The 12,510-nt window shown below is 38.0% G+C and overlaps 1 protein-coding gene across 1 annotated transcript in view; it reads right to left on the bottom strand.

Moving 5' to 3' along the window:
* LOC127648702 (ephrin type-A receptor 3-like) overlaps positions 1-12,510 on the bottom strand; it is a 182,179-nt gene that overhangs the window by 97,080 nt on the left and 72,589 nt on the right. The window lies entirely within an intron of this gene.

The following is a 12,510-nucleotide window of genomic DNA, read 5'->3' as shown; positions in this document are numbered from 1 at the left end:
AAAGCACAGTTGTGTCAGTAAATGTGCATGGTATTATTTGTTCTGGATTTAAATTTAAATATTTAATTATGCTGATTTTAACACAAAACTCTATTAAAGATTTGGTACAAATTTTCACTACAATGCATTCAAATTACAAGAATTTTGGGAGAAATATGCTTAATTTTCATTAAATTAAAACATTAAAACACTTGGAGCCCTTTAGTCTTTTGTCCATCAAACAGACAGATAAGCAACAAGTCAAGCAGAAGGAGAGACGGTCAGATATGCAGACGGACAGACAGGAAGACAGGGCTCAAGCTTTGGTCTCTGTCTGACAGTTTGTGATTGTTATTCCTCTCTGACCTCTCGGCACTGTGCTGGCCAGTTGAAATTAAATAAATATTAGTGCAGGAGCTCTGGAGGGGTCAGGGTCACAGTTTGAGAGACAGCCACAGCAGGAGGCAAACACACACACACCATCACTGAACACATTCCATCCACAAAACTACCCCTAAATGATGATGTGAATGCTAAATAGTTTGTGAAGAGAAAAGAAATACACAAGCTTGGAATGAGGCCTGCCGTTTCATCTCTCAATTCAAAAACTCCCTGCAAAGCGCTCTGGAAAAAGAGAAGGAGCATCCAACTCCTGTTTGGAAAGAGATGGGACAACACACAAAAGGGAGAGTGAGAAGGAGCGCAGATGACGGAGAGGAACGTTTCAGAGAAAGAGAACTAAAGCGGGAATGAGTCACGATAGTAGACTAGTCATTCAACACATGACTAGTTTATACATTATTCAATACATACATATAATTATATAGTTTAATTATCATGCTGACAGCTTAAGACAGTTTGCACTTTAAATGTATCACTAATAAAACACTGCCACTGAAGCTACACACATTTATATGTCTTTAGTCATTGCGTTTTGAGCAACCCATGACTTGTTGATTTTGAAAATATGTAGTTTTGCACAGCCTTAAAAAAAGAGAGATAGAAAGAGAGAGAGGGAAAAAGAGAGAGAGAAATTTGGTGGGGTAAATCGCAGCTGGGCGTCTATAGAAGCAAAGCTTGATCCAGATACTCAAGAGTGAGCCAGGCTAATCACTCACTCATTTCATGCATGCCTAAAGAACCTATAATCACCCAAACACACAACAAAACCCAAATTGATTACAGCTGCATTTTACTTATGAGTGTGCATAGCTTGCCACAGCTTGTGTTCAGTGACAGAGTCAAGAAAAACTAATGAGAGCGCAGAAAAGGGAGCATGTGTGTTGGGCAGGAGCGTGTCCTGGTCTTCTATGCTATGTGAAAATGTTCTAGAAACATACAGAAACGCAGTCTTAAAGTCAACATTGAACAATGTTTGCAAACCATTTAAATGACCTAGGTTCAGGCATGAAACTCTTCTAGGTGCAAACCGATAGATTCTTTGAACTTGTAATCTGTTAGCCAGTCAGCTCGCTCACATGTGATATGTTATGCCAATCGCCTCACATGATGTAAGCTGATAGTTCCTTTGACTTGTAATCTGTTAGCCAATCAACTTTAGTTTTCTCTCTTTGTCTAACATTTAAATTGTTCAGTTTTGCAGAGAAGCTATTTCACTGCCATACAGAGTAATTTTCTTTTTATCTAAAACCCTCCACCACCCCAGCTGCACCTGTCTAGTTCTGCAATATGGAGATTTAATTTGTCTAATTGTGCAGCAGGAACATGTCCTGGTGCAGCATGTCTTGTGTTTGCTTAAGTGTGCAGCAGCATGTCATATGCTTAACCAAGTATGTACTGTGTGTGTATGTTCTAGCAGTAGCAAGACTTTGTCACTGCTCTGTAGCAGCAGCATCAGTGTACTAGTACGCCAATACCAAACCCTATCAATATGTCATACCCACACTAGCATGTTAAATCATCGGTTGTCGTGACTACATTTGTGTAAAGTGACATTTATGAGTGAAACAGGACATTCTACTAGAAGAAATTGTTGGTCAGGACTTGATTTTATCATAGTTCATAAATAAGTGGGCTTGTGACATCAGCCGTAAAGGAAAGTCGTTGAAGCAAGTTATTTCTTTTTGATAAAACATTACAATGACAAACTTCAGAAAGATAAGGATGCCGAATCTTACCATGGAAAAAACAAATTAAAAAGGTAATTCAGAATTTTTATCTGACAATAGTGACTTCTATGTAGTAATAACAATACAATTGTGAGACACTGTATACATTCACAATTACCTTTTTTTTTTCCTCTGTGGTGGGATCAAAGCAGCATAGACTATAGCACATTTTAGTTGATTTACTGGATTGTAACTATTGTACTTGCCAATAATAATAATAATATACTAATATTAACTGTTTTTGGATCCACCATTAGAAAGATTGAAAAGCAATATCTGAATATGTGAATGAGAATCCAACTCCACCAAAGAAAAAAAGTTAAAATCTAAAGTAGCAATAGGTATTAACAAATACATTTAGAGTTATAAATAAACAATTGAAAGCTTTAAACTCTCAATTTCAAGATATAAAGTGACAATTGCGAGAAAGTCGCAGTTGTGAGATATCAAATGTATCTTTTTAATTTCCCTCATCCCTGGCGGGATGCGGCATCCATAGAAACATGTGTTCAGAATGTAAAAAGGATGCATTTCATTTGACTTAAAGGAATATTCCGGGTTCAATACAAGCTAAGCTCAATCGACAGCATTTGCGGCATAATATTGATTAACACAAATAATAATTTAAACTTTTCCATCCTTTTTTTTAAAAAAAAAAGAAAAAAAGAAAAGAAAAAATGTAGGTTATGGTGAGGTATTTACAATTGAAGTGAATTTTTATCTCTCAGATGTTTTAGGGTTTGTTGACTACATCGTCATGACACTAAGTCATAAAAATGGTTATACCTTCACACAGAATATTTAAATAAGCGATTTTATCACACTCAAATCATGTTAATACACATATTGTGTATGTTTTGTGGCTATACTTTTGAAACAGTGAGTATTTTAACGTTTATGGATTTTCCCCAATTCACTGTAAGTGCCTTACTGGAACCCAGATTTTGCTTTTTTTTTTTAAAGAAAAGGAGGTTATTAATGTGCAGAGTGAAGTAAAAAGTAAAAAATTAAACTGCAGACAGTGGACACATTGTTGCATCCAGAGTGAAAGAGTTAATCGGAATGCATTGTTTTAATTTAAAGGCTTGCAGTTGTGAAAATGTGTGATCAATGTGACAATGTTTGAGATGAATTATAATATAATCACTATGTACTGCGTATCTTACACTTGAAAGAGAGAAAAACACATCACAATGGTGCTTAAAAATGGAGACTATGAAATGGAAGAAAAAAAATGGCAATATAAATGGAGAATAGGAAGGAGAATGATGGTGAAAAGAAGAGAGGGAAGAGGAAGTATAGGGCTGATTTAGAGATGAAGAGAGAGTGATGGGAATTCACTGTGTGATCTGTGTTGTCATGTGTAAGGCTGAGTGGTAAATTTTTAACGCTGCAGGCTGGGACTCACGTTGCCGAGGCAGGTGCTACAGCCCTACGCCTGCTGTTTGGAGACTGCTTTCTCTCTCTACATTTACAATTATATCTATCTCGTCACCAGATGAGTTCTTAACAAAGTGAACGTGCACATAATATGTTGTGACACTAAGTATTTGGCAGCTATAGCACAAGATGCAAATCAAGTCAATACGTGCCAGCAAGAATGTAGCACATGAAACTAATCCTTTATGTACAAAAACGATGTGCCAGGCATTAGTAGTTTTGCAATCCTCTCTTTTAACTACAGGCACTTTATCCCAGGATTTTAATTACAACTTATTTTATTATTACACATTAAAACGGTTTTGGAAACTTTTTATCATGCTTTCATCATTTAGGATTTGCTACTTTTCAAATGCTTTGTATGTATGCCTCATTTAGCATGCAAGGATTTATGAATATTCAAATTAGCCCCGCCTCCATTTCCACCCACCCCTGCACCACTCGCCTGCAGCTCGGGCTCGCTGTGTCCCCCGGATAAATTGATGGAATTGGGCTTCAATATAAGTTTATTGGTAAAACTCATCTGTTTTGGGTAAAATGTTCAAAACAGTTCTCTGGAAAATGACTACTGCACACCCTAGTTTTCTTTGGAAAGTTCTGCTGGGACATTACGATTTTTCCAAATAAACTGCAGCAATTTATCTTGGATTTTCAGATCCTTTGGTAATACATGAAGGCTCACCATTTGTTCTTTCGCAACTTTTCATCCGAAAACACATGTCTTGCAAAATACTGATATATAGCTACACCTGGCTTCTCCTGATACCCCATGCTTTGCTATAGCGTATGCTATTGATATGGAAAGCCCCACCCTGTAAATTGACGGGATTGGTTCCTTAGGTTTGTGACGTATAAAACCCTGGCTGTATGAATCAGTGATTTTAAGATTGTCTTTTGTAAACTGCAGTTCCAAGGCGGAAATGCTCAGCCATAGCGTTGACTGCTGATTACCCATGATATGTCTTTTAGCATATAGAAAACACCATATGGACATGTAAACAAGGTTAAACATTTTATATTCACTTTAAGTCTTGTCTCAGACCCAGATTTTAAATTTTAAACTATGAACAACCATTAAAAAAATACTAATGTATTCAATTGGTAAATGGTCTGCACTTATATAGTCCCTTTTTAACCTTAACGGTATTCAAAGCGCTTTACACTGTGACGCATTCACCCATTCATACACACATTCATACACCAATGGCGGCAGAGCTGCCATGCAAGGTGCTAGCCTGCAATTGGGAGCAACTTGGGGTTCAGTGACTTGCCCAAGGACACTTCAGCATGTGGAGTCATGTGGGCCGGGATTCAAACCACCAATCCTGCGATTAGTGGCCGACCCACTCTTCCAACTGAGCCACAGCCGCCCTTACATTTAAGATGCCCAATTACATTTAAAAGAAATATTATAATCTAAACGAAGAGTAAAATACACAACAACAAAAAAAAATATTTTCACCAAGGAGTTTACCGAGGAGGCAACAGTGTCAGTGAAGAGCATGCTAAAGATGAAATATGAAACATGTTTGAAGAAAATAGAGTAAAACCAAGGTTAATATCACTGGGGAACTGTTTTGGTCAAAGTATGCTAAATGTGTGACCTTTTTTATTGTGTTTATTTCGGATACATACAAAGCTAGCAATGATTAACCTCAGCAAGATGGAGACTGCCGTTTTGTTCCAAAATGTGTAAAATGTCATTTCCACCACAGAATGCTATCAAGTACACTAAATAATTTGTGGTAGATATGCATTTATTGGTTCAGAAAAATTGTGATTCAGATAAAATGACAAATATGACAGAATTCTCTTGTTATTCATGAACATTGTATATCCATTGTTGGTAGAAAAGTACAAGAATGTGAAAAAGAGAGTGCTTTAGGGATTGTTTGTAATGTCCAAAAGGGGCCTTATAAGGGGAAACATCCAAAACCACACTCTGTGAAATGTGAAACCTACACATACACATCTAACCCGGCGGCACGGCCCTAAATAAGCCTTAGCAGGATGAACGCCAAGACAACATCCCGCTCTGTGCTGTTTACAGGATAAACTGAGCACTAGTTAAATAAAGGTCTATAAAACTGTGGCCCAGCTTTCTTCAACTACATGGAAACATCCTCCTGAGCTCTTTTGTGTGTGAAATATCTGACATGAAGAAATCTAAACAACCCCCTGCTTTCCAAACCTCACATATCTCACTGGGGGATCAGAGCCAAACCAAACTGTGTTTCTGAATCGTTAAGAACTAATTTTATTCTCTGCTCAGCAGGAACCAAGAGGAACACATACATCTGCTCTGATCAACTTTTTTAAAGCATTTTTCAATGTCTCAGAGACTATGTACTTTCAATTTAAGTACTAAGTGCCTTTGGGAAGAGAAATTGAATAGCATATATTTGACTATATTTACCATTTACAGCAAGAAAAACTGTCAAAATAAAGCGAAAAGGCCATTCTGTTGAAAGATGCCTCTGAAATAGTAAGCATGTTAACAGTAGCATTTTCAAAGGCTGGTACTTCAATGCTTTAGAGTTTTTCTTTGGGAATGATAAATATAAGTAAGAATAATTCAATAATGTATTAAAAGAATAGTTCACCCCTATAATAATGACTTAAATGATTCAAAAGAGTTGGAATATAGTGCTATAGTGATATAAACCATTTTTTATAATATATTTGAGTCCTTTTTGGAGCTTCTTCAAAATGTATCTTTTTGTGTCATACACAAAAACCTACACATAGCTTTGATTCATTTGTGTGTGTGCACGTGTGCTTGTGCGTGTGGTTGTGTGTGTGAACTATTCCTTTAAAAAACAACAATTAAACTGGGAAAGAACATTATTTTGGATAAAGGTTGTTTACCAAGGTAACTTGATGTTAGTGAGAAAAAGTAGACTTTCCTTTTCCTCTTTTATTTTCTCTCTTTTTTAGTTAAGAAAGTCAGTGGAACAGCAAAATAATTTTTTGGCTCTGGTTATTAGCAGGTATAAGGTTTCTGATACATCCTGTTTATCTGACCCCCAGTCCACATGGCAAGTGATGTTTCCTCTTGCCGAGGGGCACATACAAACGAACGAGCACATATTATGTGAGAGAAAACACTATCACTCAAAATACTGATAACAGGCCTGACCAGACACAATATCACTTCCCTATTCACATGCAGCCAAAATCCTGCTCAAAAGCTGGCAGATTGTCCGCAGGCCATTGTTCCTTTCATCTAGAGATGGGAGGTTATGGATTTCAGATTGAAAACTGCATACTGATTCAGATGAACCATATGCTCCCTGTGTCAGAATGAATAGGAAAAGCTTGCTCCTTTCAGTCGAGCTGATAGGGATTTTAGTGTCCATTTCTTTGAGAGTACAAATGAACCCTGATGAGCTCTTCCTCGTTGATAAGCGCCATAATATCCGGGTTTCGCCCTCTGCAGCGGCCTGCTGCTTTCTATTGTCCTGGACTGATTTGAGTCATGGAAGTCTCCAGGAAGCTTTCCAGTCAGGTTTTTTGACAAAGTTACCACGCCAATTGTAGAAGTAGACACCCTGTCTGTTATTTCTGGCCTGTTCATTTCCTGTTACTATATTGCAGGACTAATGGGGTGACACACCCTCTCCTCTTATCAGGTATAAATATTCAGCTGTGTGATATGAATGTATAGTCGTGTCTTTCTGTTAGGAAAAACAGAATTTTCTATCTGTATTTTTATATAAAGGGCTATAGATCATAGAGGTATAAAGGTATAGAGGCAACAAGTTATGATTCAAGAGTCAGTCCTTTATTGCCATAACAACAAGTTGTTTGGAATGGAGGACTAATCATAAAATACTTAGACTTTACCTAATTCTCAACATTAAGACTTAAGAGTTATTCACACATACTAGGGTTGTAATGATACCAACATTTCAGTAGTCAGCATACAAGAGTGATATATTTCTGTTGCGATTTCTTAAATTTCATGCATCAAGCTTGTATTTTGAATTGAGCTTTTATTTTGACAGGAAGGCTTTTCCGTTTCTGTGATGTTGATGGTAGTTTCACATCTCTGAATAAGACATTGGTTATATGGCCTAGTGTGATTATTACAGTGCAAACGCTGCGATTTAATCATATAAATATATAGTCTGCAGGTGCTGTGCGCTTCAGAGTGAATGTGCTCTCTTCTGTAATCTACTACAATAAGCACAGAGTGTGATGATCATGAAATGTGGTGTTTTCAACGTATGATTGGCTTCACACATTCATTTTGAAGTCCTTAGCACATGCAGACTGTATATTTATTTTAATAAATTGCATAATTTTGTGTTTTAGCAATAAAACTAGGACATATAATGACTATAATAATATTTATTGTCCATTTCAGTGTAAAAAGTTTAACAAACACATGCTGAAATAAGTATTTGAGCATTTATAAGCAAAAAAAATTGGTTGCATTTGTAAGCACTGCTATCAAACTGAGTTGGTGCTCGATACTACCGACACTGCAGAAACACTGGTATAGTTACATCTTTTTATTTTAGCATTTTAATAGTTGGTACCGAAGTACCTTTCACATCCCTAACACATATAGTGATTAAATCACTGGAAGCCAGCAAGTCCCTCTACTGTTCACTTCTGGTAAATGTTTCTACTCAACTGAAGTATCCAATCGCATCAGGTGGCGGATCACTGTCTGCACTCCTATTGGTAGTCGACACATTACTGTGCTACTAATTCGCATTAAGTTAAACTTAGCTAGCGATCCGAACTTTATGGAAATAGGAAGTTATGCAAAACTACCAATGGGAGTGCAAACAGGATCTGTGTCAAAATACAGTTGGATACTTCACTCAAGTAGGAACACCTACTACCAACCAGCAGTACAGCGAATTGGTGACCTAATAGGGCACCTTTACACATTAAAACATACTATCACAGGGTAGCTTCTGAAGATGTAGTATGTTTTTCACGTGGAGAAGCCAACCCACCTGTCATTCAAAAGCATCTCTTACCCATAGAGCCATGTGCATGATATTGTAAAAAGTATTAATGGTCACTGGCAGTCCGTTAGAGGAGCATAGCCTAAAGACTATCTTCACCAGGCTGGTATGAAATCAGGTCACTTGGATTCACACACACATAAATGCAAACCAACAAAATTAAAATGTCTTTGAATACTCTTCACACTCTTAACTTCCATCTAAGTGGCTTACCACAATATCCTTAGCTGGTGCTGAATCTTCAAAGCAAGCAGTGGCCTATTCACTTCTGTCTCAATTAAGGTGGAACCACAGGTTTCACATCAGCAAAAGAGGTGCAAACTCACTACTCTGGTGCCCTTTACAACCACTGCAGCCTCTGGAGCTCAATAACTAGTGGTTAAATATGAGAAAAGAGATGTGGGTAAAGCTGTGAGGCTACAGGAGGAAGGTGGCAGTGTAGGTGGAAATGAACAGTGTGGCTGATAAAGGGGATCTTGGGACAGAGGTTATGAATTATTGAAACAGATGAACTTAAAATAAAACAGGGCGGGTGGTTGGCGGAAGACAAACCCCAGTAGGGCGCAAATTCTCTTCCATGACACTTTTTCAACTTCACTGTTTTTTTAACAATTTATACACATACGATGTGCACTCAGTAACACCATACAAACTTGCTTACACTTTATTTAATAGGTCGAAAGGGGTCAGGACAAAATACAGGCCAGAATCAAACCTGCATCTCCAACATGATCACCATGGCTCAGTATGACTGAAGCATGTCTGCAAACCACTAAGTAACAGGTTATTGTACAAACTTAAAGAGTGATCCCTAATCCTAGTGTATTATATTGCCTGGTAAATTACCACAGGAATTATTAACCCTTTCGAACTTGTGATCAAACCAGTGTGATTACACTAGGCTTGGCTCAGACGCATACAATCAATCTGGTGCAATCTGCATTCGTGCTGCTGTTTACCAGCAAAACGGACTGATGCGGTTGTCATAATTAACCAGCAGCTCAAATTGTCTTTTCAACATCACAATATATTTATGTTACAAAGATGAAAAAAATCACTAAAGCTTTTGCTGTCATAGCACACTGTTTTGATGCAGTGATGAGGACTTGTTTTCTGATGTCAAACAAAGAATATCATTCTAACAATTTCTGGTGCTGGGAAAGTGGAAGGGCTAAGTTTTTAGAACATTCTCTGCTGCTATGATGAACTTAGAATCCCATGCTGCACTGCAGTGTAAACAATATGGTTCCGCACATAGCCGGCAAGTGCAGTCATGATCACATGTTATCTATCATAATCAGTCATTATAAACATCTAAAAACCACATTATATGTTTGATAATATATAGTCTGATCCTAAGTTGTATTACAGTGCACATAAAAGAACTCACGCTGGGGGATCCATCAGTACAGGAGAAACTCATGTATGAAAAGATTAAATAACCCTTTTAGTAAATGTGCATTTGCAGCATATGTATAGTATTTGGCGATATATAGTCACCCACATATTTTTTCAGAATTTAAGGCAAAAGCTGGGTTTTGATTATGAATTACAGTATTTTCTGTAAAACATTTTTTTTTTTTTTTTTTGTCAAGCTCTTGCTTAAAGTAGGATAAGGTGTCTGCCACAAGGACCTTTAAATATGTGTGTTCAGCGACCTCACAGGACAATGATTCCTGGCACTGAAACAATGTGCATTGACATTTACCCAACCAACCTGTATTTGACTGGCTGTCATTCCCTGACAAATTCCCCTCATCTTCTCTCTAACTGTCCTTGTTTATAAAAAAAAAATCCATAAATGGAAAGCTAAACTGTTGTAACCAAATAACAATGGTGGAAAGCTAAACCCATTTGGAGAATATAACAGTCAAATTATAAAATAATAGTTAAGGCTTGCAATCAGCCAACAACATGATCAAAGGCAGGCGTGGGAAACTGCTCTCTCTGTAATTAGCACAGCAATGTCCAACTCTCTGCTTGATGTAATGAAGCTGTTCAACAGCGTGGCTAACACGCTCCACTCACAGTAAGACCACAGATCGCTACAGTAAACACAGACACTGCTTCACTACGATTAGCACTGATTAGCTCACAACCTCTCAAATGCTGCATGCAAATAACTGCTAATACAAACCCCTGTTGTGGCCGGTTTACATGACATCTCAAATCACTTAACGCTGTGTTAAAAGAAAATACCCTTTGATATTATGACTGGTATGTTTGTGCTAAAAAAAGTAAAAGGGTAAATCAAATTTAGGATATTTGATGCTTTGCTTACAACTGCAAGCCATGCGATTCTTCAAAATGGTTATGTGTTTTGATTTTATTTTCCATTTTTTCATCAAGGCCATAATACTGAATCTCCCCGCAGGGATCAATAGAGTACATCTCTCAGATTCTAACATTTGGAACTTGTCCATCGTGTAAAGCTCAATTTCATCAGTGGTCCCGAATGTGACATTGTTTAGTGATATTTTCCATTTAGCGAGCAGGATATGGGTACTGAAAGAACTGTTCAATAGAAAACAAGATTTAGCTGCTGATAATTTTTTTTAATATATAAAATAAAAACAGCTTAGACAAATTTGGACAATCTTAAATTCCAATATGGTCTTAACTGGTTTCCTTGTCAGAATCAATTTAGGTACGGTGATGTTACCATGCTACAGTGATGGTAACATGACACTGAATGGTATGTTTGGCATATGTGTGTATCATTGTATTTATTTACATTCCCTGGTATTTAAAGAAAACCATGGTATATTCATGGTACATTGATGGTATCAGAAAATAATACCATGTTACCTACACTCACCTAAAGGATTATTAGGAACACCTGTTCAATTTCTCATTAATGCAATTATCTAATCAACCATCACATGGCAGTTGCTTCAATGCATTTAGGGGTGTGGTCCTGGTCAAGACAATCTCCTGAACTCCCAACTGAATGTCAGAATGGGAAAGAAAGGTGATTTAAGCAATTTTGAGCGTGGCATGGTTGTTGGTGCCAGACGGGCCGGTCTGAGTATTTCACAATCTGCTCAGTTACTGGGATTTTCACGCACAACCATTTCTAGGGTTTACAAAGAATGGTGTGAAAAGGAAAAACATCCAGTATGCGGCAGTCCTGTGGGCTGAAAATGCCTTGTTGATGCTAGAGGTCAGAGGAGAATGGGCCGACTGATTCAAGCTGATAGAAGAGCAACTTTGCCTGAAATAATCACTCGTTACAACCGAGGTATGCAGCAAAGCATTTGTGAAGCCACAACACGCACAACCTTGAGGCGGATGGGCTACAACAGCAGAAGACCCCACCGGGTACCACTCATCTCCACTACAAATAGGAAAAAGAGGCTACAATTTGCAAGAGCTCACCAAAATTGGACAGTTGAAGACTGGAAAAATGTTGCCTGGTCTGATGAGTCTCGATTTCTGTTGAGACATTCAGATGGTAGAGTCAGAATTTGGCGTAAACAGAATGAGAACATGGATCCATCATGCCTTGTTACCACTGTGCAGGCTGGTGGTGGTGTAATGGTGTGGGGGATGTTTTCTTGGCACACTTTAGGCCCCGTAGTGCCAATTGGGCATCGTTTAAATGCCACGGCCTACCTGAGCATTGTTTCTGACCATGTCCATCCCTTTATGGCTACCATGTACCCATCCTCTGATGGCTACTTCCAGCAGGATAATGCACCATGTCACAAAGCTCGAATCATTTCAAATTGGTTTCTTGAACATGACAATGAGTTCACTGTACTAAAATGGCCCCCACAGTCACCAGATCTCAACCCAATAAAGCATCTTTGGGATGTGGTGGAACGGCAGCTTCGTGCCCTGGATGTGCATCCCACAAATCTCCATCAACTGCAAGATGCTATCCTATCAATATGGGCCAACATTTCTAAAGAATGCTTTCAGCACCTTGTTGAATCAATGCCACGTAGAATTAAGGCAGTTCTGAAGGCGAAAGG

Source organism: Xyrauchen texanus, chromosome 9, assembly GCF_025860055.1.
Source record: "Xyrauchen texanus isolate HMW12.3.18 chromosome 9, RBS_HiC_50CHRs, whole genome shotgun sequence".
Taxonomy (NCBI): domain Eukaryota; kingdom Metazoa; phylum Chordata; class Actinopteri; order Cypriniformes; family Catostomidae; genus Xyrauchen; species Xyrauchen texanus.
Note: the sequence above shows the minus strand (reverse complement) of the source record. Positions and strands in the feature narration are given on the sequence as shown.